Source organism: Callithrix jacchus, chromosome 4 (assembly GCF_049354715.1).
Source record: "Callithrix jacchus isolate 240 chromosome 4, calJac240_pri, whole genome shotgun sequence".
In the NCBI taxonomy this organism is placed as follows: domain Eukaryota; kingdom Metazoa; phylum Chordata; class Mammalia; order Primates; family Cebidae; genus Callithrix; species Callithrix jacchus.
In genome coordinates, this window is record NC_133505.1 from 50,480,612 (window position 1) to 50,507,166 (window position 26,555).

The 26,555-nt window shown below is 43.5% G+C and overlaps 1 protein-coding gene, 2 non-coding genes and 1 pseudogene across 4 annotated transcripts in view; 2 read left to right on the top strand and 2 right to left on the bottom strand.

Annotated features, from left to right (window-relative positions):
* The window catches only part of CCND3 (cyclin D3), a 110,035-nt gene that overhangs the window by 42,210 nt on the left and 41,270 nt on the right, over nucleotides 1-26,555 (bottom strand). The gene's annotated exons all lie outside the window — the stretch shown is intronic.
* Nucleotides 12,285-12,391, top strand: LOC118153235 (U6 spliceosomal RNA). The gene has a single exon (XR_004742492.1). It is a non-coding gene; the product is annotated as a U6 spliceosomal RNA (small nuclear RNA).
* LOC118153270 (U6 spliceosomal RNA) lies at nucleotides 17,845-17,950 on the bottom strand. The gene has a single exon (XR_004742527.1). It is a non-coding gene; the product is annotated as a U6 spliceosomal RNA (small nuclear RNA).
* On the top strand, nucleotides 21,721-22,272 carry LOC100397238 (putative dispanin subfamily A member 2d pseudogene; annotated as a pseudogene).

A 26,555-nucleotide genomic window follows, 5' to 3' on the forward strand; every position in this document is an offset into this window, starting at 1 on the left:
CCTGTAATCCTAGCTACTCAGGAGGCTAAGGCAGGGGAATCGCTTGAACACGGGAGGTAGAGGTTGCAGTGAGCCGTGCCACTGCACTCTAGCCTGGGCAACAGAGCAAGACTCTGTCTTTAAAAAAAAAAAGTATCCAGGGCTAATGAACCTTTCTTCCTAAATATGTTTCTTTGTGGGCTAGTAACAATCAAGCTGTGATTGGAAACCATTCTGTTTTTGTTTTGTTTTGTTTTTGAGACAGGGTCTTGCTGTCACTGAGGGGGGAGTGTGATGGCCTGATCACGGCTCCCTACAGCCTCACCCTCTCAGGTTCAAGCAGTCCTCACAGATCCTCAGAGGGTTGAGGCAGGAGGATCACTGCAGCCCAAAAGTTCAAGATCAAGCCTGGGCAACATAGCAAGACTATCTCTACAAAAAAATATTTAAAAAATAGCTGGGTCTGGCCAGGCGCGGTGGCTCACACCTGTAATCCCAGCACTTTGGGAGGCTGACAGGGGTGGATTGCCTGAGGTCAGAAGTTCGAGATCAGCATGGCTAACATGGTGAAACCCTGTCTCACTAAAAATAAAAAAATTATCCGGGCGTGGTGGTAGGCGCTTGTAATCCCAGCTATGCAAGAGGCTGAGGCAGGAGAATGGCTTGAACCTGGGAGGTAGAGGTTGCAGTGAGCCAAGATCTCACCATTTCACTCCTGCCTGGGCAACAGAGCGAGACTCTGTCTCAAATAAAAAAAAAAATCAGCTGGCTATAATAACACACACCTGTTGTCCCAGCTATTCTGGGGCTTGAGATGGGAGGATGGCTTGAGCCTGGGATTTGAGACCAAGCCTCTGCAACACAGCGGGACCGCCTCCATAAAAACTTAAAAAATTAGCCAGATGTGGTGGCACACACCTGTAGTCCCAGATACTTGGAGAATTGAGGCGGGAGGAATGCTTGAGCTAAGGAGGTCAAGGCTACTGTGAGCTGTGACCGAGCCACTGCACTCCAGTCTGGGTGACACAGCAAGACCCCCATGTCCAAAAATAAAAAGGTTCTCAGTCTGTCACCCATGCTGGACTCAAACTCCTGAGTTTAAGCCTCTCTAGTACCCGGGACTACAGGAACGCGCCACTGCACCCAGCTCATCCATTCTGTTTTGATTACATCATCTACCTCTCAGAGTCTGATTCTTTCCAGCTCAGGTGGAAGTAAGGGAGGCAGGGAGATCAGCATCTCTGTGGCTTTTTGATGCATTCATCTTATCCCATTTTATATATGAAGAAATTGAGGCTCTGAGAAGTTGTGATAACAACACTGTCTTTTATATCTGAAGGATATCAGACTATAAGCTCCTGGGGGCTAGATAACCCGTAGACTCACCTCAATAACACCTCCTGGGTTATAGCACACAGCACAGAGATTTCCCATCAGCGTACACTTGCTAATTTGAATGGAAGGATGCTTGAGGCTGCTGTTTGTTCAGGCTCATAGGGCAGCAGTCCCTCAAACAGACTGACTCACTGCCAGGACTGTATATGCAAAGAACCATACAATAGTTGTAGAAGCAGAGCTGTGGTGATCCGCCTACATCTTTTACCCAATCTCCCATCCAAAAGCTCACGTTTGTTGAATGACTCACTGGCATAAGGAATCCAGCCTGCAGCCCTGAAAGGAATCTCAGGGTCAGAAAGGGGTCTCAGAGGTACCTAATTCAACCTAACCAAAATATTCATTTTCCCCACAACCATACTGCCCAGAAATTTAAATTTCAAAGACAAATAAAATTTCCCCCAAAAATTTGAGACCAAAAAGTAAAGTTGTTGCAAGTAAGGTTATGAGAGAAAAAACCCACAGTCTATATATACTGCGTTTCATAAAATAAAGAATACCTGAACACCAGACTCTTGGGGAAGGCTCAGAACAAACAACTGTACTTTAAGTGGAATGCTTTTTCTTGTATAAAAAATTCAGGGCTGGGCGCGGTGGTTCACGCTTATAATCCCAGCACTTTGGGAGGCGGAGGCACGTAGACCACAAAGTCAGGAGATCAAGATTATTCTGGCCAACATGGTGAAACCCCGTCTCTACTAAATTATACAAAAATTAGCTGAGCATGGTAATGCATGCCTGTAGTCCCAGTTACTTGGGAGGCTAAGGCAGGAGAATTGCTTGAACCCAGGAGGTAGAGGTTGCAGTGAGCCTATATCATGCCACTGCACTCCAGCCTGGCGCCAGAGTGAGACTTCATCTCAAAAAAAAAAAAAAGAATTTAATGCATCAGCTGATGGACACTAATTTACTAATTTGGAACCACAGTCCTTTATCAGCCTCCTGAATGGTCCATAAAGCCCTTTGAAATAATCCAATTTATTTTCAAAAACTCTAACCTGACGATGAGTTCGTGTCCTTTGGAGGGACATGGATGAACCTGGAAACCATCATTCTCAGCAAACTGACACATGAACAGAAAATCAAACACTGCATGTTCCCACTTGAACCTGGGATGCAGAGGATGCAGTGAGCTGAGATCATGCCATTGCATTCTGGCGTGGACAACAACAGCGAAACTCCATCTCAAAAAAAAAAAAAAAAAAATCGGATGGGCATGGTGCCTCACGCCTATAATCTCAGCATTTTGGAAGGCCAAGGCAGGATGATCACCTAAGGTCAGGAGTTTCAGACTGGCCTGGCCAACATGGAGAAACTTCATCTTTACTAAAAAAATACAAAAATTAGCTGGGTGTGGTGGCAGCCATCTGTAATCCCAGCTACTTGGGAGGCTGAGGCAGGAGAATAGCTTGAACTCAGGAGGCGGCGGTTGCAGTGAGCTGAGATCATGCCATTACACTCCAGCCTGGGGAACAAGAGAGAAATTCTGTATCAAAAAAAAAAAAAATTCATAATAACTTCAATTGTCAGACAAAGAAAAAATCTCTTTCTCTTTGTATACATATACATGCATATATGGATCTATCTGTCTATCTATCTCCTTAACGGTGGTCACTCTTGTGGAGTGTGTCTGGGGAAAGTGGGTGTTAGAGAAACTTTTACTTTTTTTAAAAAAGATCAAGAGATCCTCCTTGCCATGTTACCCAGGCTGGTCACCAAGTCCTGGCCTCAGTGATCCCCCTGCCTCAGCCCCCAAGGCTGCTGTCATTACAGGTGGGAGCCACTGTGCCCAGCCAACTTTCACTTCTTTTTACTTGATATATTTCTATACAGTTTGTTTATTTAATAATGAACATATGCTGCTTTCCAATCACACACACACACACACACACACACGCAGACACACACAATCAAACCTTTGACTAGGATCCTTCAATCCTCTATTTTAAAAACAAATCTTAAAAACAGAAAGCATCAGGCTCAGATAGGTTTACTGGAAAATTTTTTTTTTTTTGAGATAGGGTCTCGCTCTGTTGCCCAGGCTGGAGTGCAGTGGCACGGTCTTGGCTCACTGCAACCTCTGCCTCCCAGGTTCAAGAGATCCTCCTGCCTCAGCCTCCCAAGTAGCTGGGAACTACAGGCACCTGCCACTATGCCTGGCTAATTTTTGTATTTTTATTAGAGACAGGGTTTTACCATGTTGGCCAGGCTGGTCTCAAGCTACTGGCCTAAGGTGATTGGCCAACTTTGGCCTCCCAAAGTGCTGGGATTACAGGAGTGAACCACTGCACCTGGCCTTACTGGAAAATTCTAGCAAACACTTAAGGAAGAACTTATACAAATTCTCTACAATCTCTTTCAGAAGACAGAGGCAGAGGAAATCCTTCTTAACTCATTCTATAAGGCCAGTACTATCCTAATATCAACAGCAGACACAAATATTACAAGAAAACTATAGACCAATATCTCCTATAAACACAGGTGCAGGAATCCTCAACAAAATATAAGCAAATTAAATCTTATTATGTATAAAAAGAATTATACACTATGACCAAGTGGGATATATGCCCAGTTATGCAAAGCTGGTTCAACATTTGAAAATTAATTAATGTAATTCACCACATCAATAGGCTAAAGAAGAAAAATCAGATGATCACATCAAGAGATGCAGAAAAAGCAGTGATGAAATCAAACACCCATTCATGATAAAAACTCTCACCAAATTAGAAATAAAGGGGAACTTTCTCACTTGATAAAGAACATCTGCAAAAAACTCTACAGCTAACATCATACTCAATGGTGGGAAACTAGAAGCTTTCCCACAAAGACCAGGAATAAGGGAAGGATGTTCTCTCTCACCACTCCCTTTCCATATTGTACTGACAGTCCTAGATAATGCAATAAGAAAAGAAAATAAAAAGCCTAAGATGGGGAAAGAAGAAATAAAATTGTCTTTGTTAGAAGATAAAGTTACTATCTATGTAGAAAATCCAAAAGAGGCCGGACACGGTGGCTCACACCTGTAATCCCAGCACTTTGGGAGGCTAAGGCAGGTGGATCACGAGGTCAGGAGATCGACGTCAACTGACCAACATGATGAAACCCCAACTCTACTAAAACTACAAAAATTAGACGGGCGTGGTGTCATGTGCCTGTAGTTCCAGCTACTTGGAAGGCTGAGGCAGGAGAACTGCTTGAACCCGGGAGGCGGAGGTACAGTGAGCCGAGATCGTGCCACTGCACTCCAGCCTGGGCGACAGAGCAAGACTCTGTCTCAAAAAAAAAAAAAAGAAAGAAAGAAAGAAAAAGAATATCCAGGCCGGGCGCGGTGGCTCAAGCCTGTAATCCCAACACTTTGGGAGGCCGAGGCGGGTGGATCATGAGGTCAAGAGATTAAGACCATCCTGGTCAACAAGGTGAAACCCCGTCTCTACTAAAAATACAAAAAATTAACTGGGCACGGTGGTGCGTGCCTGTAATCCCAGCTACTCAGGAGGCTGAGGCAGGAGAATTGCCTGAACCCAGGAGTCGGAGGTTGCAGTGAGCCAAGATCATATGCCATTGCACTCCAGCCTGGGTAACAAGAGTGAAACTCCGTCTCAAAAATAAATAAATAAAATAAAAAGAAAAAAGAAAAAGAAACAAACAAACAACAACAACAAAAAACTCCTCTTGAGACTAATAAGCAGTTATAGCAAGTTGCAGGATATAAAGTTTTTATTTATTTATTTATTTATTTAGAGACCGAGTTTTCCTCTGTTGCCCAGGCTGGGGTGCAGTGGTGCAATCTCAACTCACTGCAACATCTGCCTCCCAGGTTCAAGCAATTTTCTGCCTTAGCTTCTGAGGTAGCTGGGATTACAGGCACCTGCCACCATGCCCGGCTAATTTTTGTATTTTCAGTAGAGATGGAGTTTTACCATCTTGGCCAGGCTGGTCTTGAACTCCTGACCTCATTATCCACCCCCCTTGGCCTCACAAAGTGCTGGGATTATAGGTGCCTGTAATCCCAGCTACTCAGGAGGCTGAGACAGGACAATTGCTTGAACTTGGGAGGCGGAGGTTGCGGTGAGCTGAGATCATGCCACTGCACTCCAGCCTGGCATTAGAGCAAGACTCAGTCTCAAATAAGCAAACAAACAAACCACCGTGCAATACAATAGATCTCTGAATCTCTTTATTCTATCACACTGAAACTGTACCCTTGGACCAACATTCCCCATTCTCCCCTCCCACCAATCCACTGGCAACTACCATTCTACCCTCTACTTCTATGAATTTGACATTTTTAGATTTCACATATAAGTGAATTATACAATATTTGTTTTTCTGTGCCTGACATTTCATTTAGCATAATGTCCTCAATATTTATCCATGTTTTCGCAAATGGCAGGATTTCTTTTCTTTTTTAAGGTTGAAGCCGGGCGTGGTGGCTCACGCCTGTAATCCCAGCACTTTGGGAGGCTGAGGTGGGTGGATCACGAGGACCATCCTGGTCAACACGGTAAAACCCCGTCTCTACTAAAATACAGAAAAATTAGCTGGGCACGGTGGCGCGTGCCTGTAATCCCAGCTACTCAGGAGGCTGAGGCAGGAGAATTGTCTGAACCCAGGAGGCGGAGGTTGTGGTGAGCCGAGATCGCACCATTGCACTCCAGCCTGGGTAACAAGAGAGAAACTCCGCCTCAAAAAAGGAAAAAAAAAAGGTTGAATATTATTCCACTGTACATATAAACCACACTTTTTTTTTTTGAGACGGAGTCTTGCTCTGTCGCCAGGCTGGAGCGCAGTGGTGCAGTTTCGGCTCACTGCAACCTCTGCCTCCTGGGTTCAAGCGATTCTTCTGCCTCAGCCTCCTGAGTAGTTGGGACTACAGGCGCGTGCCAAACGCTTGGCTAATTTTTGTATTTTTAGTAGAGATAGGGTTTCACCATGTTGGCCAGGATGGTCTCGATCTCTTGACCTCGTGATCCACCCACCTCGGCCTCCCAAAGTGCTGGGATTATAGGCGTGAGCCACCGCGCCCGGCCTAAACCACATTTTCTTTATCTAGTCACCATTCAATGGACATTTAGGTCGACTGTATACTTGGCGACTGTGAAGAACATGGCTATGAACACAGAAGTGCCGATATCTCTTGGACATACTGATTTGATTTCCTTTGGATATATACCCAAAAGTGGGAGTGCTAGATCATATGGTAGTTCTGTTTTTAAGTTTTCCAGGAGTCTCCATACTTTCCTTTATAGTAGCTATACTAATTTACATTCCCACCAAGGAGAATGTGTGCAAGCATTCCCTCTTCTCCACAGCCTTGTTAATGCTTATCTTTTGTCTGTTTGATAGTAGCCTTTCTAACAGGTGTGAGGCGATACCTCATTGTGATTTTGATTTGTATTTCGATGATGATTAATGATGGTGAGTACCTTTTCATGAACAGTCAGCCGTGTGCATAACTTCTTTTGAGAAAGGTCTATTAAAGTCCTTTACTCATTTTGTTTTTCTCTTCCTCTCTCAACTGACCTTTGCTCATTTTTTAAGCAGGTTATTTGCTTTCTTGCTATTGAGTTATATAAGTGCCTTATATATTTTGAATATTAGCTTCTTATGAAATGTGTGGTTTGCAAATATTTTCTTACAGTCTGTAGGTTGTCTCTTCACTCTGTTGATGGTTTTCTTTGCTATGCAGAAGATTTTTAGTTTGATGCAATCCCATTTGTCCATTTTTGCATTTCTTGCCTGTCCTATGTCATTATGGTGCCATATCCAAAAAAAATCATTGCTCAGGTCAATGTCAAGAAGCTTTCTCACTAAGTTTTCTTCTAGTAGTTTTACAGTGTCTGTTCTTAATTTAGGTCTTTAATCTATTTTGAGTTGGTCTAAGATAAAGGTCCAATTTTATTCTTCTGCGTGTGGATATCCAGTTTTCCCAAAACCATTTATCGAAGAGATTGTCCTATCCTCATTGTGCATACTTGGCATCTCTGTTGAAGATCAATTGACCATAAATGTGTAGATTTATTTCTGCGTTTCCTATTCTGTTCCATTGGTCTATACATCTATTGCTATGCCAGTACCATGCTATTTGAAATTCAGGTAGTGAGATGCCTCCAGCTTTGTTCTTCTTATTTTTTTTTTTTAAGAGACGGGGTTTACAGGATGGTCTCAATCCCCTGACCTCATGATCTGCCCACCTCGGTCTCCCAAAGTGCTGGGATTACAGGCACGAAGCACCCTGCCCAGCCCCTCCAGCTTTGTTCTTTTTGCTAAAGATTGTTTTATCTATTGATCTTTTGTGGTTTCATATAAATTTTAGGATTTTTTCTATTTATGCAAAAAAAATCATTAGAATTTTGATAAAGATTGCATTGCTCTGTAGGTAGCTTCAGGTAATATGGTCATTTAAACATATTGATTCTTCCAGTTCATGAACACAGAATATCATTTCATTTATTTGTGCCTTTTTCAATATACTTCATCAATTTTTTTTTTTTTTTTGGTGCTGTGACTCGGATTCGATACTTCATCAATATTTTATAGTTTTCTATGTACAAGTCCTTTACCTCCTTGATTAAATTTATTCCCAAGTATATTATTTTTGTTGATGCTATTATAAAATGGGATTATTGTTTTGATTTCTTTTTTTTTTTTTTTTTTTTTGAGACGGAGTTTCCCTCTTGTTACCCAGGCTGGAGTGCAATGGCGTGATCTCAGCTCACTGCAACCTCCGCCTCCTGGGTTCAGGCAATTCTCCTGCCTCAGCCTCCTGAGTAGATGGGATTACAGGCACGCGCCACCATGCCCAGCTAATTTTTTGTATTTTTAGTAGAGACGGAGTTTCACCTTGTTGACCAGGATGGTCTTGATCTCTTGACCTCGTGATCCACCCGCCTCAGCCTCCCAAAGTGCTGGGATTACAGGCTTGAGCCACCGCGCCCGGCCTGTTTTGATTTCTTTGGGAGATAGTTTGTCATTAATTTATAGAAATGTTACTTCTTTTGGTATGAAGATTTTGTATTCTATAACTTTACTAAATTTGTTTATTAGTTCTAACAGTTTTTGGTGGAGTCTTTGGAGGTTTTTTTTTGAGATGGAGTCTTGCTTGGTCACCCAGGCTGGAGTGCAGTGGCACAATCTCGACTCACTGCAACCTCTACCTCTTGGGTTCAAGCAATTCTCCTGTCTCAGCCTTCCCAGTAGCGGGAATTATAGGCATGCGCCACCATTAGCCCAGCTAATTTTGTATTTTTAGTGGAGACAGGGTTTCTCTGTGTTGGTCAGGCTGGTCTCAAACTCCTGACCTTGTGATCCACCCGCCTCTGCCTCCGAAAGTGCTGGGATTACAGGTGTGAGCCACTGTGACTGACCGGGTTTTTTATTTTATTTATTTATATTTTTAAAGACAGGGTTTCACCATATTGGTTAGGCTGGTCTCAAACTCCTAACCTCAGGTGATCTGCCTGCCTCAGCCTCCCAAAATGCTGGGATTACAGGTGTGAGCCACCGCACCTGGCTGTTTTTTTTTTTAAATATATATGATCATATCATCTGCAGAGAAAATGTTACTTTTTCTTTTTCAATTTGGATGCCAATTTTTTGTCTTACCGAATTGCTTTAGCAAGGACTTCCAATTCTATATAGAATAGAAGTAATAAGAATGGACATCCTTGTCTTGTTACTTGTCACGAATCTATTTCTTAGGATTTTAACTTTGGAAATGTTCTCCATAAAAATCAGGCCCATACTTTCGTGATTAATGCAATTCTGACAGCCACTGCATTGTAGAGATTCATCTTCATAGTACAATATGCTACCTTCATAATTAGTTTAAATGTTGTCTGCCTAAATAACTACCCCATTTTTGAATAGTTATTACCAACCTGTGTAAATGCCTAATGTATGCCTGAACGTGTTGATATCTCGTAAACCAGCTCTGGATATTAACTGACTCTGGATTAATGGGATGTACTTTTTATTTTTACGGGAGGAAGACAATGGCAAAACAATATTGTCAATTACATTTCGCACTTATTCCTCTCTTTTGATCTCCTCACTGGTCAACTTTATCTCATTGATTGGTTCTGGTGCCTGTAACATTGGCTCCATAGGCTTGTGACATTGTTCTAATACTTCAGCGATACCTTGGAAGGACCAGCCTGGCTTCTTGGCCTCCTAGGGGATGACTTTTAGATAGAACCCCAAGTTCATGATATTGCTTCCTATTGAGAGGTGGCAGCATTTCAGAAAAGACTGGGTGCTTTTAGAAGCTAGCCAGTTGGTAAATCTTGCAGAGTACTTCTGCTTAACTTTAGGTCATTAGTATATTAAAAGCTTTGCCTTCTATAACTACAACTCCTATGGACCACACTTTTTGCTCTGTGTGTGTGTGTGTTTTTTTTAGAGACAGAGTCTTGTTCTGTTGCTCAGGCTGCCAGTGGCTCAAGTGATCCTCCAGCCTCAGTCTCCCAAGTAGCTGGGATTACAGGTACGCACCACCATACTCAGCTAATTTTTTTTTTTTTTTTAAGCATAGAGAAGATCTTGCTATGTTGCCCAGACTGGTCTCGAAGTCTTGGGTTAAAGTGCCCTTCCTGGCTTGGCCTCCCAAAGTGCTGGGATTACAGGCGTGAACTAGTGTGCCAGGCTGAGGATTTGTCTTCTGAATGGTAAATTATGTATATCTGAAATCTGCTTTGTGCTGTGGAGAAAATGCATCTTTTAGGCTTCGTGATCTCTTCTCTTCCTTTTTGAGGTTAGCTTTGTTCTCTTCCCCCTCTTTTACCTCTGTAAACTCCTCTAGTGCCTCCTTAATTTCATCACTGATTCCTCAAACAGTTCTCAGATACTCCTTCAAATAAAAATAATTAAAACAATATTTCTCATTCTCACAGCCCCTCACCATCTTCTCTCAATCCCGACAGCCACTGCATTCTAGAGATTCATCTTCATAGTAGAATATGCCACCTTTACAATTAGTTGATAAAGTTGTCTGCCTAAATAATTACTGCATTTTTGAATATTTATTACAATGCTGTGTAAATGCCTAATGTATGCCTGATCATGTCAATATCCTGTAAGCCAGCACTGAATTTTAACTGCTGTATCATTTTCCTCTTTCTAAATGTATCCACAATACTGATCCTAAAGGAGTATGATTTTCTTACTACTGATGACCAGCCTTGCAGCTGGGCTAACATGGCCATGGCCTCTTGGCCTCCTAGGGGATGACTTTTAGATAGAACCCCAAGTTCACAATTTATGAAAAAATAATTGATAAGCTGAACTTCATTAAAATTAAAAACCTCTGCTCTACAAGAGGCAATGTCAAAAGAATGAAAAGACAGGCCACAGACTAGAGGGAAATAGTTGCAAAAGACACATCTGATAAAGGATTGTTATTCGAAATATGCAAAAAAACCTCTTTAAATCTTAACGATAAGAAAACAAGACCAGGTGTGATGGCTCACTCCCGTAATCCCAACACTTTGGGAGGCCGAGGTGAGCAGATCTTGAGGTCAGGAGTTAGAGATCAGCCTGGCTAACATGGTGAAACCCAACTCTACTAAAAAAATAAAAATTAGCCAGGTGTGGTGGTACACACCTGTAATCCCAGCTACTCAGGAAGCTGAGGCAGGAGAATTGCTTGAACCCAGGAGACGGAGGTTGCAGTGAGCCAAGAGCGTGCCACTGCACTCCAGCCTGGGCAACAGAGGGAGACTCCCATCTCAAAAAAAAGAAACAAAAGAAAGAAAACAACGTGGTCAGGGCACAGGACTCACGACTGTAATCCCAAGACTTTGGGAGGCTGAGGCGGGTGGATCGCCTGAGGTCAGGAGTTCGAGACCAGCCTGGCCAATATGGCAAAACCCTATCTCTACTAAAAATAAAAAAATTAGCTGGGTGTGGCCTTTTATATTAAAAACTACTCAGGAGACTGAGGCAGGAGAATGCTTGAAACTGGGAGGCAGAGGTTGCAGTGACCAAGACATTGCGCTCCCGCCTCGGCAACAAGAGTGAAACTCTGTCATAAAAAAAAAAAGAGCTGGGTGCAGTGGCTCACACCTGTGATCCCAGCACTTTGGGAGGCCAAGACAGGTGAATCACCTGAGGTCAGGAGTTCAAGACCAGCCCAGCCAACATGGTCAAACCATGTCTTTAAAAAAAAAAAAAGAAAGAAAGAAAGAAAAAAGACAACAACCTGATTAGAAAGTGGGCAGAAGAACTGAGCTGATATCTCACCAAACATCTACAGCTGGCAAGTAAGCATATGAAAAGGCGTTCTAAATCATATGTCATTAGAGAACTGCAGGTTAAAACAATAATGGCTGGGTGCCGTGGCTTACACCTGTAATCCCAGCACTTTGGGAGGCCAAGGTGGGTGGATCGCCTGAGTTCGGGAGTTCAAGACCAGCCCGACCAACATGGAGAAACCCCATCTCTACTAAAAATACAAAATTAGCCGGGCATGGTGGTGCATGCCTGTAATCCCAGCTGCTCAGGAGGCTGAGGCAGGAGAATTGCTTGAATCCAGGAGGCGGAAGTTGCAGTGAGTTGAGATCGTGACATTGTACTACTGCCTGGGCAGTAAGAGTGAAACTCCACCTCAAACAAACAAACAATAATGATGTACCACTATGCACCTATTAGAATGGCTAAGACACCAAACATTGGCACAATCAAATGATGGTGAGAATGTGAAGCAACAGAAACTCTCATTCATTGCTGGTGGGAATGCAAAATGGTGTATTCACTTTGAAAGACAATTTAACAGTCTCTTATGTAACTAAAAGTACTATTATCATACAATCCAGCAATTATGCTCCTTGGTATCTGCCTACATGAACTGAAAACTTATGTCCACACAAAACCTGCACACAGATGTTGATAGTGGCTTTATTAATAATTGTCAAGTGCTCACTTCAGCAGCATATATACTAAAATTGGAACGATACAGAGAAGATTAGCATGGCGCCTGCGCAAGGATGACACGCAAATTCGTGAAGCATTCCATATTTTTTCTTGCATGTTCTGCACATGTACCCCAAAACCTAAAATGCAATAATAAAAAAAAGAAAAAGAAAAAAAGTTTACCTTAGGAAGTATTTGGGAGTAGAACCATCCTATTCCTGAAGAGGGTATATATGGAAAAATGGGCATGGCTTATAGGTAAATCCTCTCTCTACTCCCACTTCTGAATTTTCTTCTTTTGATTAAAAATAAATCCATACTATTTGCAGTTTCTGATCAAAAATAATAATAATAATAATTGTCAAAACTTAGAAGACCAAGTTGTCCTTCAGTAGGTGAATGGATACCGAGCCAGAGCAATTAGGCAAGAGAAAAAAATAAAGGACTTATAAATTTGAAAAGAAGGAAGTCAAATTTTTCCTGTTTGCAGATGACATAATCTTATACATAGAAAAACGAAAAGACTACCAAAAAACTGATAAACAAATCTAGTAAAGTTGCAGCATACAAAATCAACATACAAAAATCACTAGTGTTTCTATATATGAACAATGAGCTAGTTGAAAAAGAAATCAAGAATGCAGTTCTATTATAATAGTTCCAAAAAAAAACCCGAAAAAAAAAACCTATGAATAAATTTTACCAAGGAGTTAAAAGACTTCCACAAAGAAAACTAAAAACACTGATGAAAGAAATTGATGACACAAATGCAAAGACAGTCCATGTTCATGGATTGGAAGAATTAATATTATTAAAATGATCATATTGCCAAAAGCAATCTCAGAGTCACTGTAATTCTTACTAACATGTCTGTATATTATTCATAGAAATAGAAAAAAAATCCTAAAATTCATAAGAAACCACAAAAGACTGGGTCAGGCATGGTGGCTCATGCTTGTAATCCCAGCACTCTGGGAAGCCAAGGTGGGCGGATCACGAGGTTAGGAAATCAAGACCATCCTGGCTAACATGGTGAAACCTTGTCTTTACTAAAAACACAAAAAATTAGCTGGTCGTGGTGGCATGTACCTGCAGTCCCAGCTACTCGAGAGGCTAAGGCAGGAGAATTGCTTGAACCCAGGAGGCAGAGGTTGTAGTAAGCCGAGATCATGCTACTGCACTCCAGCCTGGCTACAGAGCAATGCTCAGTCTCAAAAAACAAACAAACACAAACAAGAAAGAAACCACAAAAGACCCCAAATAGCCAAAGCAGTCCTGAGCAAAAAGAACAAAGGTGAAGGCATCACATTACCAGTCTTCAAAATATACCACAAAGCTGTAGTAACTAAAATAGCATGATAGTGACATAAAAACAGACACATAGACCAATAGAAAATAATTTTTAAAAACTCAGAAATTAGTCCATGAATCTATAGCCAACTGCTTTTTGACAAAGGTGCCAAGAACACTCACTAAGGTAAGGACAATCTGTTCAATAAATGGTGCTGGGAAAACTGAGTATCAATATGCAGAAGAATGAAACTAGACATTCACCTATCACCCTTTACAAAAAGCAGCTGCAAATGGACCAAAGACCTAAATGTAAGACCTGAAACTATAAAACTACTAGAAGAAAACATAGGAGAAATGCTTCAGGCATTGATCTGGGAAAGATTTTATGAAAAAGACTTCAAAAGCCCAGGCAACAAAAGCAAAAATAAACAAATGGGGCCGGGCATAGTGGCTCATACCTGTAATCCAAGCACTTTGGAGGCCAAGGTGGGCAGATCACCTGAGGTTGGGAGTTCAAGACCTGCCTGACCAACATGGTGAAACCCCATCTTTAAAAAAAAAAGAAAAACATTGGCCGGGCGCGGTGGCTCACACCTATAATCCCAGCACTTTGGGAGGCCGAGGCGGGTGGATCACAAGGTCAAGAGATCAAGACCATCCTGGTCAACATGGTGAAACCCCATCTCTACTAAAAATACAAAAATTAGCTGGGCATGGTGGTGTGTGCCTGTAGTCCCAGCTGCTTGGGAGGCTGAGGCAGGAGAATTGCTTGAACCCAGAAGGCAGAGGTTGCGGTGAGCCGAGATCACGTCATTGCACTCCAGCCTGAGTAACAACAGCGAAACTCCATCTCAAACAAAAAAAGAAAAAAATTTAAATCTATAAAAAGAAGAAAAAAATTTTAATTTTTAAAAATGTAAAATAATTTATTTAAAAAGTAAAAAAATAAAAATAAACAAATGGGATTATATCAAACTAAAAAGCTTCTGCACAGCAAACAACACAGCGAAAAGACAACCTACAGAATAGGAGAAAATATTTGCAAAGTATTCATCTAATCAGCTATTCACAGGGGATTAATATCCAGAACATACAAAGAACTAAAGATCTTAACAATATAAAAAATTCAATTTTTAAAATGGGTAAACGATCTAAAAGACAATTCTCGTAATAAAACATATGAGGGCCAGGCACAGTGGCTCACGCTTATAATCCCAGCACTTTGGGAGGCCGAGGCGGGTGGATCACGCGGTCAAGAGATCAAGACCATCCTGGTCAACATGGTAAAACCCGTCTCTACTAAAAATACAAAAAATTAGTAGCTGGGCATGGTGGCGCGTGCCTGTAATCCCAGCTACTCAGGAGGCTGAGGCAGGAGCCTGAACCCAGGAGGCAGAGGTTGCGATGAGCCGAGATCGCGTCATTGCACTCCAGCCTGAGTAACAACAGTGAAACTCCGTCTCAAAAAAAAAAGAAAAGCAAAGAAAACATATGAATGGGCCAGGTGCAGTGGCTCACGCCTGTAATCCCAGCACTTTGGAAGGCCGAGGTGGGCAGATCATCTGAGGTCAGGAGTTCAAGACCCGCCTGGGCAAATGGTGAAACCCTGTCTCTATTAAAAGTACAAAAATTAGCTGGGTGTGGTGGTGGGCACCTGTAATCCCAGCTACTCGGGAGGCTGAGGCGGGAGAATTGCTTGAACCCAGAAGTCGGAGGTTTCAGTGAGCTGAGATCGCACCACTGCACTCCAGCCTGTGTGACAGAGCAAGACTCCTTCTCAAAAAATAAAAATAAAAAATAAAATAAGAGGCATCCACACCCCCATGTTTACTGCAGCACTGTTGACAACAGTCAAGATATTCAAATCAACCTCGGTGTCCAACAGCAGATGAATGATGAAGAAAATGTGGTACATACAAAAAATCAGCTGGGCATGGTGGCGCGTGCCTGTAATCCCAACTACTCAGGAAGCTGAGGCAGGAGAATTGCCTGAACCCAGGAGGCGGAGGTTGCGGTGAGCCGAGATCGCGCCATTGCACTCCAGCCTGGGTAACAAGAGCGAAACTCCGTCTCAAAAAAAAAAAAAAGAAAAGAAAAGAAAATGTGGTACATGTACACAATGGAATACCTTTCAGTCATAAAGAAGAATGAAATTCTGTCATTTGTGTTAATATGGATGAAACTGAGGATATTATGTGAAGTGAGATAAGCCAGGAATAGAAAGTTAAACACTGCATGTTCTCACTCTCATGTGGAAGCTTTAAAAAGCTGACCTCATAGAAGGAAAATGTAGACCAGGAAAGACTAGAGGATGGGAAGGGGAGGGGAAAAGAGGCATACTGAGATATTTGTTAGAGGTTACAAAATTACAGCTAGATAAGAGGAATACGTTCCAGTGTTCTATACCACTGTTGGATAACTACAGTTAACAATAGTAATATATAGTTTCAAATAGCTAGGTGGAGGAGAGTAAATGCTCCCAAAACAAATAAAGTGATAAGTGTTTGAGATGATGGATATGCTAATTACCCTGATCACTACACATTAGGTATATTGAAACATCACTATGTATGCCATAAATATGTAAAATTATTAATTTTTTTGAGTCGGAGTCTTGCTCTTTTGCCCAGGCTGGAGTGCAGTAGCACAATCTTGGCTCACTCCATCCTCTGCCTCCTGGGTTCAAGGGATTCTTCTGTCTCAGCCTCCTGAGTAGCTGAGACTACAGGCGGGTGCCACTGTGCCTGGCTAATTTTTGTATTTTTAGTGGAGGCATGGTTTTAACATGTTGGTCAGGCTGGCCTTGAACTCCTGACCTCGTAATCCACCCACCTTGGCCTTGAAAAGTGCTGGGATTACAGGCGAGAGCCACCGTACCCGGCCAATGTGTATAATTATTATGTGGAATACACTAGTGCATCCAGACAATGGAATGTAATTCCATGGTAAAAAAGAAATGAGCTATCAGCTGGGCATGGTGGCTCACACCTGTAATCGCAGCATTTTAGGAGGCCAAGGCGGGTGGACCACCGGAGGTCAGGAAGTCGAGACTAGCCTGGCCAACACGGTGAAACACCGTTTCTACTAAAAATACAAAAATTAGCCAAGTGTGGTGGTGAAACCCCATCTTGGGGAAAAGAAAAGAAGAAGAAAATAATTAACTTTAGGCCGGGCGTGGTGGCTCACGCCTGTAATCTCAGCACTTTGGGAGGCCAAGGCGGGTGGATCACCTGAGGTTAGGAGTTCAAGACCAGCCTGGCCAACATGGTGAAACCCTGTTTTACCAATTATTATTAAAAAAAAAAAAGAAAAGAAAAACAAAAGGAAGACTTTAGGGGATTTTCTTTTCTTTCTGTATTCTATTATTTATAGAGTTTCTAGTATTAGCAGAAAATCTGCTCATATATATATATATATATTTTTTTTTTTATTTTTTTGAGATGGACTTTCACTCTTGTCACCCAGGCTGGAGTGCACTGGCATGATCTTGGCTCACTGCAACTCCACCTCCCAGGTTCAAGCGATTCTCCAGCCTCAGCCTCCCAAGTAGCTGGGATTACAGGCATGCACAACCACACCCGACTAATTTTCATATTTTCAGTAGAGATGGGGTTTCACCATGTTGGCCAGGCTGGTCTCGAAGTCCTGACCTCAAGTGGTCTGCCTGCATCAGCCTCCCAAAGTGTTGGGATCACAGGCATGAGCCACCATGCCTGGCCTGATATATTTATATTTTGTAAAAATCTTCCTCACTTGTGGGTCTAAGGCTGCCATTGGCCTTTCTATAGAGCCTTTCTTTCTTTCTTTTTTTGAGATGGAATTTTCCTCTTGTTGCCCAGGCTGGAGTGCAGGGCTCGATCTCGGCTCACCGCAACCTCCAACTCCTAGATTCAAGTGATTCTCCTGCCTCAGTGTCCCAAGTAGCTGGGATTACAGACATGTACCATCATGCCTGGCTAATTTTGGATTTTTAGCAGAGACAAGGTTTCTCCATATTGATCAGGCTGGTCTCGACCTCTGACCTCAGGTGATCTGCCTGCCTCAACCTCCCAAAGTGCTGGGATTACAGGTGTGAGCCACCGCACCTGGCTATGGAGCCTTTCAAAACTTCCAGATTTAATACATTACTCTCCTTTGTCTACAGTCTCAGTTACATCTCTCCTAGCATTTATCATAGTTTACAGTATATTTATTACCTCTGTATAACATTTCCCTCAATCCCTGAAGGCAGGGACAAATCTTACCCATTTTTCTTTTTAATTATTAAAAATACTTCTTTAACGCTTCATGAATTTACATGTCATCCCTGCGCAGGGGTCATGCTAATCTTCTCTGTATCATTCCAATTTAATGTATGTGCTGCTGAAGTGAGCACAAATCTTACCCATTTTTATATCCTGCTGCCACCCCATCCAGCAACTAGTTCTACACCTAGAAAGGTATTATCGGCTGGGCACAGTGGCTCATGCCTATAATCCCAGCACTTTGGGAGTCTGAGGTGGGCCAATCACGAGGTCAGGAGTTTGAGACCAGCCTGGCCAACACGGTGAAACCCTGTCTCTACTAAAAAAAACCCACAAAATTAGCTGGGCTTGGTGGCAGGTGCCTATAATCCCAGCTACTCCAAGGCTGAGCCAGGAGAATTGCTTGAACCCAGGAGGCATAGGTTGCTGTGAGTCGAGATCACGACACTGCACTCTAGCCCGGGTGACAGTGCAAGACTCTGTCTCAAAAAAAAGAAAGATATTATCAAATGTTCCTGCCACATTCCTGCCAGTATCCCTGTCTGTCCCCTCCCAGCCTACACAAGGGATGCACAGAAAGGATCTGTCTCCTTTGACAGAAGAGGCTGATGATCTAACACTCTCTTCTGACTTCCTAGCTTGCATGCTGTTCCATCTCTTCCTCCCACAGACCAGGACTCAAAGGGCAGGGTATTTTCTCTGGAAGGACCCATATCATAATGCACCTTTGTATGAAGCAGCAACCTTTGCACCGTCTCCAGTTAGTACTTTCAGAGGAATTAGTTTATCAGATTAACTAGTTGGCACCTTAACAGGCATGCAGAATCTGACTCAGGAACAGAGAACTAAGAGAACTAAGGTGCGGTAGGAAGCAGGTGGCAGAGTGAAGACCTGGGTAGTGGGAAAGAGTGTGAGTCCTCTGGGTGGAAAAGGTAAACTGGGAGCCAAACCAGCAAGGGGACAAGGATTGGGCAGGGTAATGGGTAAGTTATAATGGCCTCCTCCTCATTTAAGAGGCCATTACAATCAATTTTACCTACTTTACCAAACAGCTTAAAGCCAAAGTGGGAGCTCAAAACCAGGAAGGAGCCAGGCACAGTGGCACACGCCTGTGGTCCCAGCTACTCAGGGGGCCAAGACGAGAGGATCACTTAAGCCCAGGAGTTTGAGACCAGGCCCAGGAACATAGTAAGACCTCAAAAACAACCCAGTTATGGGATGAGAATCTGGCTTGAGGTGCTTCACCACCACCCAGAAGAGCCCCATGGGGATGTAGAAATTAGACCCAAACATCTCTAAGGATTATTCCCAGCTGGGATTTTAGAATTTCAGGCGATGGCCAGGCACAATGGCTCATATCTGTAATCCCAGCACTTTGGGAGGCTGAGGCAAGCGGATCACCTGAGGTCATGAGTTTGAGATCAGCCTGGCCAACCAGGCAAAACCCCGTCTCTACTAAAAATACAAAAATTAGCTGGGCATGGTGGTGCACACTTGTAATCTCAGCTACTCAGGAGGCTGAGGCAGGGGAGTCGCTTGCACCCGGGAGTTGGAGGTTGCAGTGAACTGAGATAGTACAACTCCATTCTAGCCAGGGTGACAAGAGTAAAACTCCATCTAAAAAAAAAACAAAACAAAACTGTAGACTTAAGATCTGTGTATTTTGGCTGGGCGCGGTGGCTCACATCTGTAATCCCAACACTTTGGTTTGGGAGGCCAAGGTGGGCCAATCACCAAGTAAGGAGTTCGAGACCAGCCTGGCCATAATGGTGAAATCCTGTCTCTACTGAAAATATAAAATTGGCTGGGCATGGTAGTGCATGCCTGTAGTCCCAGCTGCTCGGGAGGTTGAGGCAGGAGAATTAGTTGAACTTGGGAGGCTACAGTGAGCTGAGATTGTGCCACTGCACTCCAGCCTGGCAATAGAACAAGTCTCTATCTCAAAAAAAAAAAAAAATCTACGTATTTTATGATATGTACATTCAATAAAGAAAACAAACTTATAGAATGCAGCTAAGACAACACTTAGAGGGAAATATATAGCCTTAAGGGCATATATTAGAAAAGAGAAATATTCAAAATAGATAAATCAAGCATAAAACTTTTAAAAAGACCAGCAGAATAAGTTTGAAGAAAGTAGAAAGAAGAAAACAATAAAAGAGGAGTAATAATAGGACAGAAAACAAACAGGAGAAAAGGTCAATAAAATCAAAAGTTTAACATCGTGGCTCAGGCCTGTAATCTAAGCACTTGGGAAGCTGAGGTGGGCAAATCACTTGAGGTCAGGAGTTTGAGACCAGCCTGGGCAACACGGTGAAACCCTGTCTCTACAAAAAATACAAAAATTAGCTGGGTTTGCTGGTGACATGTGCCAGTAGACTCAGCTACTCAGGAGGCTGAGGTAGGAGGAGATCACCTGAGCCCGGGAGGTCAAGGGCCAGGTGTGGTGGCTCAGGCCTGTAATCCCAGAATTTTGGGAAGCTGAGGCAGGTGAATCACTTGTCAGGAGTTTGAGATCAGCCTCAGCAACATGGCAAAACCCTGCCTCTACTAAAAATACAAAAATTACTCAGGCGTGGTGGTGCACCCCTCTAGTCCCAGCTACTTGGAGGCCAAAGCATGAGAATTGCTTAAACCTGGGCTGAGATGGTGCCACTGCACTCCAGCCTGGGTGATAGCATGAGATCCTGTCTCAAAAAAAAAAAAAAAAAAAAAATTAATGTAGGCCAAGTGCAGTGGCTCACTCCTGTAATCTCAGAACTTTGGGAGGGCAAGAGTTTGACAAGCCTGGGCAACATGGTGAGACTCCATTTCTTTCTTTTTGTTTTTTGAGACGAAGTTTTGCTTTTGTTGCCCAGGCTGGAGTACAATGGCACTATCTAGGCTAACTGCAATGTCCACCTCCCAGATTCAAGAGATTCTCCTGCCTCAGCCTCCCAAGTAGCTGGGATTACAGGTGCCCGCCACCACAACCAGTGAATTTTTCGTATTTTTAGTAGAGACGGGATTTCACCATGTTGGCCAGGTTAGTCGAACTCCTGACCTCAGGTGATCCACTCACCTTAGCCCCCACAAAGTGCTGGGATTACAGGCATGAGCCATTGCACCTAGCCTGAGATTCCATTTATACAAAAAAAATATATTTTTAATTACCAGGTTGTGGAGGTGTGTGCATGTGGTCCTGGCTACTTGGGGAGGCTGAGGGAGTAGGATTCCTTGAGCACCAGAGCTTGAGGCCACAGTGAGCCATGAGTGCACCATGGCACTCCAGTCTGAGTGCAGACCAAGACCCTGTCTTAAAATAATAATAATAAAGTCGTTTATAACACTCATAGATGAAAAATGAAAACTCATATTATCTCATCTCAATAGATGTAGAAAAAGCATGTAATAAGATTTAACATTAAAGTAGATTTAGAAGTTTAAAAAACAAAAAAATTTTTTTTCTCATTCTGTTGCCTGGGCTGGAGTACAGTGGTGTGATCTTGGCTCACTGCAACCTCTGCCTCCCAGGTTCAAGCAATTCTCCTGCCTCAGCCTCCAGATTAGCTAGGACTACAGGCGCATGCCACCACACCTGGCTAATTTTGTACTTTTAGTAGAGATGGGTTTTCACCATGTTGGCCAGGTTGGTCTTGAACTCCTGACCTCAGGTGATCTGCCCACCTCGACCTCCCAAAGTGTTGGGATTACAGGCATAAGCCATTGTGCCCTGCCAAAAAAAAATATATATATATATTTAACAACATGCCAGGTGCGGTGGCTCACGCCTGTAATCCTAGCACTTTGGGAGGCTGAGGTGGGTGGATCACCTGAGGTCAGGAGTTCAAGACCAGCCTGGCCATCATGGTGAAACCCCATCTTATTTAAAAAAAAAAAAAATTGGCCTTCCATGGACACCATGAACCACACTGTCCAAACCTTCTTCACTCCCGTCAGCACCCACCGTCCCCCGAACTATGAGATGCTGAAGGCGGAACATGAAGTGGATGTGCTAGGGGTACCCCACAACCCTGCACCCCCGACATCCACCATGATCCACATCCGAAGCAAGACCTCTGTGCCCAACCACGTCGTCTGGTCCCTGTTCAACACCCTCTTCATGAACTCCTGCTGCTTGGGCTTCATAGCGTTCACCTACTCCGTGAAGTCTAGGGACAGGAAGATGGTTGGCAACCTGACCGGGGCCCAGGCCTACGCCTCCACCGCCAAGTGCCTGAACATCTGGGCCCTGATTTCGGGTGTCATCATGACCATTCTGCTGATCATCATCCCAATACTGATTCTGCAAGCCTATCAGTAGATCCAGAGGAATCATCCTAGCCAAGGGCTCTGCCCGTGACCTGTCTCCCATGTACTCCAGCTACCATTCCTCGCCCTGCCCCCAGCCGAGTTCTGTATCAGCCTTTTACCCTCACACACTTTTCTACAGTCGTGTTCAATAAAGTGCATGTGTTCCTGGTTAAAAAAAAAAAATCTAGAAATAAAGGAAACTTCCTTTAACTATTAAAGAGCATCTACCCTAAACCTATAGCATTCATTATGAATGGGAAGCCATTAGAAGCATTTCCTTTAAGTTCAGGGATAAGTCAAGGCTGCCTGCTGTCCCTGCTTCTAGCTGACATTAAATTGGAGGCTCTAGCAAAACACAAAACAAAGGAAAATAAATGAAAGGTATAGAATTGAAAAAAAAACCAACTTCATTATTAATAGATGATATGATTACACAGACTCTCTTGAAGTCCACAAATTATTAAAATGAATGAGGCAAATGATAAAATGAACACAATTCATCTAACAATGAGATTTGTTACAGGGATGGCCCAAAAAAGGGAACACAGGACACTCCTATGTAAATGGTGACATATTTCTCCAGTTTCAGGATAAGTATATTCCAGGTTTAGTTTTATTATACTACTTCATCACATACATACACACATGTATATATACACATACATATATTCATACATATGCACTTATATTATTTTGTCTGTGTATGTTTCATACATCGATTTAAAAATTTGAAATAACAGTTGGGCGCGGTGGCTCACACCTATAATCCCAGCACGTTGGGAGGTCGAGGTAGGCGGGTCACGAGGTCAGGAGATCAAGACCATCTGGTCAACATGGTGAAACCCCGTCTCTACTAAAACACAAAAAATTAGCCGGGCATGGTGGTGGGTGCCTGTAGTCCCAGCTACTTGGGAGGGTGAGGCAGGGGAATCACTTGCACCCAGGTGATGGAGGTTACAGTGAGCTGAGATACTGCCATTGCACTCCAGCCTGGGTGACAGAGCAAAACTCCATCTCAAAAAAAAAAAAAAAAAATTGAAACAACATATGTTTTTACTTTCTATATTGTACACTTATTGGTTGTTTTCTTCTTTTTACAACAAAAATGTAAAAATGTCTTTGTTTTTAAAAATGATTAAAGAAAGAAAAAGGACAAAAGGAAATGAAGGGAGGCTGGAATTTCACCAAGAGCTTGATAGATGGGCGGGTGGATGGCCGTGAGGCTGGCTAGGAAGGCCAAGTCTAATTGAAGTCAGGACAAGGGCTTAGTCAAGGACTGAGCAGAGGCTGGTAGAACTGGAGAGAAGTCTGATAGCACTGACCTTTAAAAGGGCAGTTTTTAAAGACTGGTAGGAGGCGGAGCCCAAATGCAGGGGGTTAAATGGTGAATGAATAAATAGCAAAAAATTGGAAACCACCCAAGGGCCTAACAATCAGGGCCTGGCTAAGCAACCATAGTACCATTCATAGAAGAAATGATGCTGTGTCCATACATAGGCAGGCTTATAAAATTAGGTGACGTAAAAAATTTCAGGACACAAAATAGCATTTGTGCAGATTACAATTATGAAAGGACACGCATGTGCTGCGAGAGCCAGAAAGGGCTGGACAGGATCGAGAGCTGCTCGCGGATGCTGTTTTAAAGTCTATGGGATTTTCTTTCTTTTTTGGAAGGCCGGCGATCCACAAACAAAAACACATAATGTTGCTTTAAAATAAAGAGTGGCTGTGGAAGAAATGGAGACAGCAGGTGAAGGCCACTGGGTGAAGAAACCTGACGGTGACAGGAAGAAATGAGCCGGCAGAGCAGCTGGCGGGGTGTGAAGGCTGGGGACAGCAGCTGGTTGGCCAGCCTGGGGCTGGGGGGAAGTGGAGAGAGACAGAGAGGAGGCTGTTCTGTTTCCTTTATTGTCTATATCTCTACCTTATTTTTAAAATTTAAAACATAGTAGTACCTCTTGGCTAGGCACGGTGACTCACACCTGTAATCCCAGCATTTTGGGAGGTCAAGGCGGGTGCACCACTTGAGGTCAGGAGTTTGAGATCAGCCAATATGGTGAAACCCCATCTCTACAAAAATTAGCTGAGTGTGGTGGTGGGTGCCTGTAAACACAGCTACTCAGGTGGTAAGAGGTAAGAGATATCTGGACCCAAAAGATAACCAGAAAAGAATTTAAAAAAAAGGAAAAAAAAAGAGGTAAAAGATACATAAGAGGTAAGAGAATCACTTAAACCCAGGAGGTAGAGGTTGCAGTAAGCCGAGATCGTGCCACTGCCCTCCAGCCTGGGCAACAAGAGCAAAGCTCCATCTCAAAATAAATAAATAGTGCCTCTTGAGACAAATTCCATTTTTTTTTTTTTGAGATGGAGTTTCGCTCGTCACCCAGGCTGGAGTGCAATGGCACAATCTCGGCTCACCACAACCTCTGCCTCCTGGGTTCAGGCAATTCTCCTTCCTCAGCCTCCCGAGTAGCTGGGATTACAGGCCTGTGCCACCATGCCCAGCTAATTTTTGCATTTTTAGTAGAGACGAGGTTTCACCATGTTGACCAGGATGGACTTGATCTCTTGACCTCGTGATCCACCCGCCTCGGCCTCCCAAAGTGCTGGGATTACAGGCGTGAGCCACCACACCCGGCCTCTCGAGACAAATTCAAACAGTCCAGAGTGTGTATGTATAAAGTGACAGAACCCTCAGCCTCAGCCCCTACTCCCCACTGCCAACTGCTCAGTGTGCAGCATCCCAGAGCTGCATCATTTTCTTTTACCTGTAGTCCATTGGTTTTTTTTTGAGATGGGATCTTGCTCTGATGCTAGGTTGGAGTACAGTGGCACGATCTCGTCTCACTGCAACCTCCGCCTCCTGGGTTCAAGCGATTCTCCTGCCTCAGCCTCCGGAGTAGCTGGGACTACAGGCGCACATCACCACACCCTGCTAATTTTTTGTATTTTAGTAGAGACAGGGTTTCACCAGGTTGGCCAGGATGGTCTGGATCTCCTGACCTCATGATCCACCCAACTCGGCCTCCAAAGTGCTGGGATTACAGGCATGAGCCACTGCACTCAACCTGTTACAAAGTAATTAAAAAATTTTTTTTTTAGAGACGGGGTCTTGCTATGTTGCCCAGGCTGGAGTGCAGTGATTATTCACAGGCGCGATCCCACTACTGATCAGCACAGGAGTTTTCATCTGCTCCGTTTCCAACCTGGGCTGGTTCACCTGGTGGTCCCCTGCTCCCGGGAGGTCACCATATTGATGACGAACTTAGTGCGGATACCCGATTGCCCAGAACTGCTGGGCTCAAGCAGTCCTCCCACCTCAGCCTCCCAAGTAGCTGGGACTACAGACATGCGCCATTGCGCCCAGCAGTAGGCTGGTTTTTAATTACAAAGTAAGATGGGCTTGTTAAAGTATAAGATTAGAGAAAATAAACAGTGAAATAGTCTAGCCTACTGAAATCTCCCAATAGAGCTAACTGCTGTTGATTGTTCTGGAAAGGGTCTATGTGCATGTAAATACTTATGTATATACTCGTTCATGGTTTTATGGTTGGTTGTTTTTACAGAAGCAGGAACATTTCCTCCCCCCGCCGCTCTTGTTGCCCAGGCTGGAGTGTAATGGCCTGATCTCAGCACACCACAACCTCTACCTACCGGGTTCAAGTGATTTTCCTGGCTCAGTCTCTTGATAGCTGGAATTACAGGCACCTGCCACCACATCCAGCTAATTTTTTGTATTTTTTTTTAGTAGAGGCGGGGTTTCACTATATTGGTCAGGCTAGTCTGGAACTCTTGACCTCAGGCGATCCACCTGCCTCAGCCTCCCAAAGTGCTGGGATTACAGGCTTGAGCCACTGAGCTGGGCTAATTTTTTGTATTTTTTTAGTAGAGACGGGGGTTTCACTATGTTGGTCAGGCTAGTCTTGAACTTCTGACCTCAGGCAATCCACCTGCCTTGGCCTCCCAAAGTACTGGGATTTTCCTATTTCTAGTTGAGCAGTTTCTTATTACATCATGGTGGATCCCTCTCAAGTCACCACTGCCTATTCCACAGGATATAGTAGAAAGGTAAACTTCAGGGAACACAGGGGAATCTCTTTCCTTACAACGGGCAGGAAAGGAGCTATAGAAACAAAAGGTTCAAGATGGCAGGAGGTGTCGCTTGGAGGGGGGCTGCCCATGGGGATAGGGAACATGCAGACAGACAGGGTCTTCTTTCTGTCTTCTTCTCTTAAGCCAGAGTCCCATCCAAATGTAACTAAGCCATACAGAACTACAAGGGGGAAGGGCTGTGATTGGAGCCTGAGTGATAAGGGTCACTGCTGGAGGCTGAACTTCCTTGAGCAGACAGCTCTTCTCTCAGCTGTGCGTAGGCCAGGCCTACTTATCAGAAACCTTAAGGGGAGGTTGGGGGCGGTGACTCACGCCTGTAATATAACCTCA